Source organism: Mytilus galloprovincialis, chromosome 1 (genome assembly GCF_965363235.1).
Source record: "Mytilus galloprovincialis chromosome 1, xbMytGall1.hap1.1, whole genome shotgun sequence".
In the NCBI taxonomy this organism is placed as follows: Eukaryota; Metazoa; Mollusca; class Bivalvia; order Mytilida; family Mytilidae; genus Mytilus; species Mytilus galloprovincialis.
The window spans coordinates 5488922-5499067 of NC_134838.1; positions in this window are offsets into that span (position 1 = coordinate 5488922).

Here is a 10146-nt window from a genome sequence, read left to right on the forward strand (position 1 = left end):
AGAGGCAAATCCTTGTTACTACAGTATCTAATAGATAGGTTACGCGAGAATTATTTTGCGTATTCAAGGGGAGCTAACTTTGTCAATATGACAAATACTAGCTTTTTAAAAGCTAGTCTGACTTTGGCAAGAAAAGAAAATATCTTTCCTGAGAATCGAAAGAGTGAATACAATATCTTATGTAGGTATGTGGCAAATAATAAAGACTTGCAATGAATGTGCTTTATTCTAAAATAGCATTCGCATTATAAGAAGGTTGTAAAAAAAAATTACATCAACCGATCTCGAAATTAACTGGTATTTCGACCCATCATTTAAGTATAGATTTAACTTTGACGTCTTCCAACATAACAAAAAAACTTTCTATTTAACATTTGCTAACAATAGTTCCAAATTGTGCTCAAAATTTATGTACATAAAATTTATGTACAGGTGCAGGTTAAAAACATCACCAGTCCTATCTTTTGTTTGTGTTGGTTATAGCCACTACAGAGAAGCTTAGTGAGTTTGGTCTTGAATTCCTCACTGCTCTAAATCCCTTATAGTTCATCTGGTAGTGTATATCAGTCTCTGATGGTCCTAAGGGGAAAAGCTGTATTTGTAAATATCTTTGTTTGGCCTGATTTGTACATATAAAATGTATATCTTTTTGTGTTCGGTTGATGGCGTCTCGAAGTTCTTCTAGGTTTTAAAATGTGCGATGGAATAGGTATAGCAACCTTTTCATGGATGGCTTTATGAAAGAGCGTTATACGTGCTGTTTTTCTTCTGGTTTCTAGTGGTATCAGTTTCTAAAAGAGTTGTAACTGTTCCAGGCTCTCTTGAGTAGTTGCTTTTGGTAAAGGCTAGCGCGCTGCACGGCGCTGAACCATCTCAAGCTGGTATACATGTTTTGTAGGTGAGGGTCCCATGCGCTACAAGCGTATTCAAGGTGAGGTCGGACAAGGTATGCTTGTTTCTTGATTTCCTCTGGACAGGATCCAATATTTCTTCGTATTTAGCCTATTGCTCTGTTTCCTTTAATGACAACTTTGCTAACTTGTTTGTCCCATGACATTGTGTTGGTGAGTTCAGCTCCTAGGTATGGGTTTGATGCGACTGATTACAGGATATTTCCATCTGAAAATCTGTTTATGTTGTAATTGAAGTTGATGGTTTGTCTCTTTTTTGAATATTGTAAGGACATAACACTTTGAAGGATTGGATATCATTTGCCAAATTTTGGTCCACTTTACCATTTTGTCAAGATCTTCTTGTAGATGTTTGCAGTCGTCCTTTGATGAAATGCTAGGTATAGTAAGCTATCATCTACAAACATCCGTTTTCCCTTCCAGTGTGACTTGTTCATTCTCTTTGTGTCAACCATGCTTCTAACCAGGCAAGTATGTTTACATCGATACCATATGATGCAAGTTTCTTCGACAAACGCTGGTGTTTATAATAGACAGCGGACAATGTTCTGTGAAATAAAGAACGGATAGCATATACTGGTAAATAATATGCCAATAAAACAGACAGAATTTCAGTCCTCTGTATACAATCTACCATGTCTGGAAAAAAATTCTGTGACAAATTATCCCCAGGATAAAATATCACAGAGGAAGAAATAAACCGTTACACTAGCAAGGCTTATTTAAAAACATATATCTGATACATCTGAATGTGATGCGCGCATATAATTAAATACAAACCATGATGCTTTTTCAGATTTCTTTTGAAAAAAATGCACATAATTTGACGATTAGAGACTGCCGATTCTGAAAGTTGAGCCGATAAAAATTATATATCGATACATGCGCTTTTCTCTAAAGAGTTAATACATATAAGTCAGAGTCAACTATATGTAGATATAAACTTAAGGTATTTTCATAACATAGCATAGAGATAAAGCAGTTACAATTTTCATGCTGATGTAGGAGGAGGCATGTTGTCAAGAATACAATTATTCCGGGTTTATCTGTCACATGCTTATGCTGTTTTTGATTGTGTTGTTTGGTCGTAATTCCATTGTTTGAATCGTATACACTAATGGAATTATTCTTCTTATCAGTAAATTCTTTTTTTTTAATAAAGTATTGGGTGTTGATGGCAGATCTTTTTTGTTTCTGTTAATATTTTTTCCAACTTTTATGGACTCGAATTAGAAAATAATCTTCTACTAGTCTTCCACGTTCGATCGGAATGGAAAAGTTTAATCCGTTGCCTTCTTTCGGGGAGTGTTACAATCTTTGTATGTTAAAGAAACCTTGAAAAAAAACTCCGCAATGACCCTTGGCAATTCAAATTAAATACCTTCCTTACTTAGACTTATTTTCCAGTGGTTGTCTAAATTGGCAAGACAGCATTTCAAAACCTTTACCTAATGTATCAATTGGTTAATTTTTATCGTCAAGAATCATTGCGCACATAAAAATTTCCCACTGAACGTTACACAAGCAAAAATTAATCAGACTTATATATCTTATAACAAGATTGTTATTTCTAAAATGGAAAAAAAGAATTACAAACAGCAAATTGGCAGATATAGTAAGAAAACTTTACAACATAAAAATTATCCACTTTGTAGATCTATATCACATTGGAGAAAAATTTTACTTGTTCATTAAGTATAGTATACAATCCAATATAAATACATTCTTTTGTAATTTAATTGGTATAGATCAAGCTTTTATGAATATGTCTGAAAAAACACCCATTTTGATTTTGGAAAGTAGTTATAAGCGTTTTGCATCCTGGTATTCATATATATGCTGAATTTTCATTGGTAAATTTTGAGTCCTTTTTGCTTCAAACTAATGTTTGTATAATACATATCTTTTAATACCGTCTACGCTTAGAGAACACATGTTAGGATTATTACTATTCTAAATGAAAATGAATGTTTTTTTCAGACATAGTTATAAAAGATTGAACTATATAACTTAAACTACATCTGGGCTTATATATAGTGACTAATCTTCCACTGCTATAACTGGGTTCCTACCTACTATCACATAATTTATCATCTATATAACTTTGTAATAAAGCTTGTGCAAATAATGAAATTATTTATTTTTGAAGTGCAAAAATCTCTGGATGTTTTAGATGAAGTACCATGCTTTTTATGGCGGTCAGTGCCTTGAGAGTTACTTACATGTCCTTTCGACTCTTTACTCTTCACGTACACACAATCTAACAAACAAAAAAACTCTTATCAAAAGGTCCTCTTAAAAAAAGATTTCAAGTCTTTTAAAGAATTCTACTGTTAATTGATTGATTGATAATTGCTAAGTTGGTCCAGTGACAAATATGTCATGCCTTCTCATAACACATTAACACTAAATACAATAGGTAGGCCCTGCAATGTATTCCATCTCGGATAAAGTAAGGGAAATTATGACTTTCACTGGAAAACGAGGATATTGCCTAATATGTACCACCTAAATTATTATATAAAGAGGGATAAGTATTTAGTATGACGATAAATGTTCACAATCCTGTACAACAAAATTATTATATTCAAATTTACCTGAGTGCGTTGTTTTATTTAACGCCATTTTGACCAACGATACAGTTGTCTTTTTAACACTGTTCCTTCATCTTTTTTATCACCACCTTGTAACGTCTATGTTATTTAGGCATATACATTTTAATATTGTATTAATATTGCGACAGAGATCATACTTATTTGTTCAGTGTATGTTTCTCGTTTTTGATCGAATTAAGTCATTCTATTGATAATTTGATAATTATAATATGTCTTTTGATGTTGAAATGTTACACTGCTGTCTGGGGTTAGGATGAAGGTTGGCGCCTGCTAAATTTTTAAACCAGCTGCATGTTTATGCAACTGTCCTTAGTCGAGCCTGATGTTCAGTGGCTGTCGTTTGTTGGTGTGGTTCATAGGTGTTTCTGGTTTCTCATTTTTATATAGATTAGACCGTTGGTTACACTGTTTGAATTGTTTTACATTAGTCGTTTATGGGCCCTTTATAACTTGCTGTTCGGTTCGAGCATAGGCTTCGTGTTGTAGACCGTATTTATACCTACAATTGATAACTATTTATACATTGGAAGGAGTGTTGGTCTCAACTGAACTCGTGCTACATCTTCTTATTAATATGGATATAGGATATAGATATACATTTTGCCTTGTAACAGACGCACCCAATAAAGAGTTGTTGCAAGGGTTCTTAACGTGTGGTCATCCATAGTTGCTTGAATTTACTTCTAATTTGATGATTAATTACACGCTCCCGACTTTGGAGAGACACATAAAGAATGTTGCGGGGTTTGTCGCGCTCAACCACTACCCCTTACTTGGGACAGTGGTATACCAGCATACAATAAAAGGAAACAGTAAAACTCATTTGGGAATGGTTTGACTCCTCGGATTGTCGCAAAGCACAATTCATGAAAACCAGTTAAACCCTAATCAATGTTCTACTAGACTTAATTATGTTTTCTCAATGATGTTTACGAGTTACTTTTTGTCCAAATGTTTTTGTTTACTAAGACAGTTGGATAATCTTGTTTTATTTGGCATAGCAGGAAAAAATCATCGGGCAAATTACATTATTTCCTGACGCATAACAGAAACCAAGAAAACAAGACAGTATATAAAGGAAGAGTCTACAAATCTTTAAAAATCAATCTTAAAAAACCGATTTAAACATTGGAAATTAAAACAATTACATATATTAATAAACGAATAAAAAAATCGTTTTAATTAGAAATAACAAGTATTAAAAACATGGATAATATTATGCTCATAATTAATACATATACCAATGTTTTATAAGGCAATCCGCCAAAGTATAAAGTGTTCTTCCAACTAATATACACGAACACAATTCACTTTATATTCAGCAACTTTCGTCGGTAAAAGTGTCCGAAGAATGTTTTGATTCTGGTCTACTTTTGGTTGCACTTTTGCTGTCAATTGTAAACTCCACGGTTTTCCCTTTCACTAGCTCTCCTAATACCGACTGAAAAACCTGCGATCCACCGGGTAACCGACCTCTCTCGATCTGAACCTTGTACATACTGTAGCCATCGTCTAGAGGATTCTTTCCATTTAACACAACTTTTGATACAACTGACTGTTCGAATCGTTCGTGATGTTGATTCAATTTTTCATCTTTCACAAAAGTTGTTTCTGTGTTAAGCCTTTCGAATCCAAAATCTAAATCCATAGTTATCAAAATATGGAATGAAATAAAAACTTAGTTCCCTCTCATTAAATACCTTATTCCCCAACAAGTAAGAAGACTTAATAAAATACAAAATAAGTCTCACTACTACTAAATGCTGTTCATTTCTTTCATCATTAAAACGACATTGTCATTCTTCGTTTATCTCCTTCGTCTGTACTTGATAAGATATCATTCTGAGATAACTATAATAATAGAAATAAGATGCTTATTTAAATAAGTCCACCCGAAGTACGCACAACATTCACATTTGTAAAAATTCCTTTTAAATATTGTACTGCCGAATTAAATACTTGCACAATTAATTTAACATATAATATCCACAACGCAAACAAACGTCTTTGTCAAGAGAAATAAATATCTAATTGTATTTCTTTAAAATGTTTGTATAAAAAGAAGACATTAAGAAAAACATGACAACCCATATGTAGTCGCTTATGCATTGTAAGGCGATTCTACCTTTGTTTACCAAAACATACATCATTTCTTTAAAGTCAATTACAGTTTATAAACATGTGGACATATAACCAAGTTGAAACAGATTGCATCGTTGTTATGATATATGATCATAGAGATATTACTTTCATTAGAATACTTTTCTCATGTTTCTTTCGCTATGCAATATACGACCTATTTCTTTTCAATATAAACCCTATAGGTGTCAAGTATTTGCATTTATACAATTGGATATTTACTTACTTTTTCATTATGATGATCTTTGTTATATAATGATTATTTCCATGGCAACTTGTTATAAAAAATAGTACTCTTATACTCAACTTTCAGATAAAACTTTACATTTGTGGTTTCGAAAAAATGAAATGAATCTTAGCCATGTTTAAGAACTCATTGGTTTATAAACTCAATGTGGTAACTAACAAAACATACGACCAGGACTATTACTATTACAATTTCTACCTCAGGCGTAGATTAGCTTAGCTGTATTTGGCAAAACTTTTAGATATTTTGGTCCTCAATGCTCTTCAACTTCGTACTTTGGTTGGCCTTTTATTCTTTTTTTTTTTTTTTTGATTCGAGCGTCACTGATGAGACGCGCGTCTGGCGTATATACTAAATTTAGTCCTGGTATCTATGATGAGTTTATTTATCATTTCGGATTCCTAAAACAAGTGAATTGTCTTTTAATATAATATGTGTAAGACTTATATTCAAATTCGGCCAGGGGCAGCATTTCGGGTAACTTATTCATTAAAACAAGCGATTTGAAGAAATAAAAAAAAACCTAAGTCTGTGGAATATATAAAGAGCAGTTTGACAGTGATTGTATATTTGATCGCCAGAATCATTACAAGCTCAAACCACCAAATAATGAAATCTCAAGAGAAACAATTGATGTATTAAAAGACCTGAAATAAATTCATGATTCCACATAGAAACAAAATGGTTATAGAAAAGCACATAACTCAATCCAATAACTCAAAAGAATATTGGAAATCACAGAAAGCTAAATTAAACCAAAAGGACAGTTTTCTAATTTGTTACATAATTAACCTGGTTACAAACATAGCAAGTTGGATCCCGCAAAAATATACCCACTCAAGTTATATTGTGAAATATTTTACCGCAATTTTATGCGAGCGAAATTTATGATCTTGAGATGTGCTGATGAATGCTGATTTATTATCTTAACCAGGCTCTGTGGCACCGTTAAAGTCCACAATTCCTCTAAAGTCCACAACACCGCTAAAGTCCACAACGCCGTTAAAGTCCACAAATTTTCCGCTAAAGTCCACAAAATCTTTGTCAACAGGCTCTTGTAAGGGTTGTGAGAACAAACGATACCGGATTTGCAAGCATTTATACTGCACACCAAGTCTTCCAATTATATCATACACCATATTTTCCCATTTTATTGCAAGACTATAATCACTGTAAACGTGGCAAACAGTATAATGCCATATTTACAGTGTTTGTAGTCTCTGATAAAAAAAAATCAAGATTAAGATTTTGTGACTACAATGACATACATTTTAAAAGTAACATATTTGCGTATCATGCGAGTCTGCATGTGAAATTAAGTCATTCCTAATAAAAATGTAACAGAAACGCCCCGATTTAACAATATATATAACAGTATTGTAGTTCAACATCGTAATCATACGCTTGGAAAACTGTTTCAATATTACAGTGTCAAATGTAAACAATGAATTTCCTTGTGCCGCACTTAAATAGTATCTTGGGTTGAAACTAAAAATAAAAAGAAATTTAAATAAATTGCTTTTTCATACAAAAATATCAAGCCTGATTAATTATAACTGTTAACAAACACACAAGGGGGTAATAAATAAAAAATCTCGTCTTAAAATAAATAAAGATTATTCTTATTTTTTCTGAACGGAGAGAGATGAATAACAAATTAACAGCTTTTCGGTCTGCATTCAACCCACTTAAAGATAGTTTGCGATAACATTGAAATGACATATAATTGTACGTCTTAGACTATCTTTGTCAATCATAGATTAGACAGTAAAAAAGAAAACATGTTTTCTTAAACTTGTTCAACAAAAGCGATAATATTTCTTTACAATTAGGATGTCTTATATTTTAATGAAATTGTCAATGATAAGCTATCACGTATTTCCGTACAGTAGTTCTACAGGTAATCGAGACTGTTACATATGAAAAACCCTATGCCAACACTGAACAGGGTTATAACAATATGCTTTATAAAGGATATATGTCATGTAAATGATGAAATATCTAACGGAAAGTACTGAAAAAATGAAAAAATGTTTGCTGTATAACTATGATCTCACAGAATAAAAAGGCAAAACCCTTCACTCCATGAAAATTTATCATCAATCGAATTTAATGTATCTAAAAAACCAATTGAAAAAAGGGAGAGTGGTTACCAAGGGGCAAGCAAAACATATTGATCGAAGAATAACAGACACCACCTCGACCAAATGACGAAACAAATCAATTCACACAATACTACACACATAACTAAAGATATTCCACTATAAGACACACTATTCCCATGAAAACCAGGGGTGAATACAACTACCACAGAGAGTAAAAAGTTCCTGTCCCTCTATATGCACCCATTGCGAGTTAAAATCTGGTGAAAAATCGCATTTGTTGATGCCATAATCGATTGCAAAGGGGAGAGACTGTGACATACTTTGTATAAATAAAATGTCGACAATGGTATTTTTCATCGGTTACTTTTTTTGGCTAACAACCGGTTAACCGGTATCAAAGTTGATGTTCAAAGATAATGTCTTCAGTACTTGGTGTTGCAGTTGATCATTATCATTTCTTAGATCATTTTTTTATTGTTAATATCTGCATATAACTTGCCAATAAGCACTCAAATTAGCGCCAGTTCACAATTTTTAATCCGATAATTCGTTTGGAATATGGTAACAATTTGGATGTGATGGGTTGACATTTTTATATTTTTTTTTAACTTTTTTTAACATTTGCATCTACTACTATCATTTGTGACAAATACACAAAACATAGTCGGTAACAAACATGTATAACTGAAAATAGTCAATATTAATATGTAACTGCAATGGACTATATCGTTAACTTTGACCAGCTTACTATCGTTATATGTATACTCAACATCTCTAGAATAATGCACTACTTCTCATATACAGTAGTTTCATAATCTTTATTTATTTCCCAGAGAAAATGTCAAAGTCTTGTATATTTTCATCATAACCCCGAAATTGACCCATTGATCAACAAAGCATTTTTCGTTTTAGTGGCGACAATGTCTAAAATTCAAAAGTTTGAAACAAGTCAATGTTTAATGGAACATTAGAAAAAAAACTTAGAAACTAAACAACAAAGTAATTTTCCTGTTTACAGATGAGCAACAAATACACCAGACTAGTAAGCTTCAGTTTTCACAAATTTTGCAACATTGATATATTTGCCATTCTGGGCTGAAAATTTTAATAGAAGAAAAAAATCTTTTCACAGAATTGAATGTTTTGGATGCCAGAAATATTATATCAAAATTATGTAATAAGTATATATGTATTTTACAGGATTCAGTCTTGAACGATTATAAGAAAAGGGAGATATCCTCTTTTTATAAAGAAGAAGATGTCATGTAAAAGTAAATGAGACGACAAACCAGCGAAACAAACAACAAAATCATGCCTAGGAAACAACACGAACTTTTCAACGATCTACCAAAATAGAAGATACACTAGTCTTTATATAATATGCCAAACTTCTAAACTGTCGTGACCAAATTAATTAAATAAACCTAAATCAAACCTCTTGTTGAAATTCCTTGTACTATAGTATTTGAAAAAATGGATAGTACACTTTGCAATCTATACCATCAACTTGATTGCATTCGTTTAAAATAGTAAACATATGTATTACGGAACATGAATTTGTAAATTGCCAAATGTTGATATGTTATGTAATATTTTTCATCCTTGTATTTTAAGACACAACTAAAATAAATAAAATCTATTTAACGATTTACATTTGCGAATTTGGTTAACATGATCCGAGAGTCAATGCTCATGTTTCTTAACCATTTAAAAAATAATACTATTTCGACAAATACTGTTTCGATTGGTATTTCGCAATAAATGGGTATTTGTATTTCTTCTTAATAAGTCTAAAGTGGATACTGCCTGTAAACTTGAACTTTTGTAGTATAAGTGGTAATCCAATATAATCCAATAGTGCATACGTATTAATATTCATTTGCTTAACACTTATTTGATCAATACACTCCCCCCCCCTTAGATAGATTGTCAACCAAATGAAATACTATCTCCGTCTGTTGGAACCCAGGAAACATCTACAAACCATGCCCGACAATATAAAGATAAGACGATGTGGTATCATTGCTAACGAAACAACTATCCATTACTTCTCTCTGGTTATATTCGGTAATTCTAGGTTATAAGACGGTTGACATAAAAACCACAACTCATTTCAAAACTTACATTAT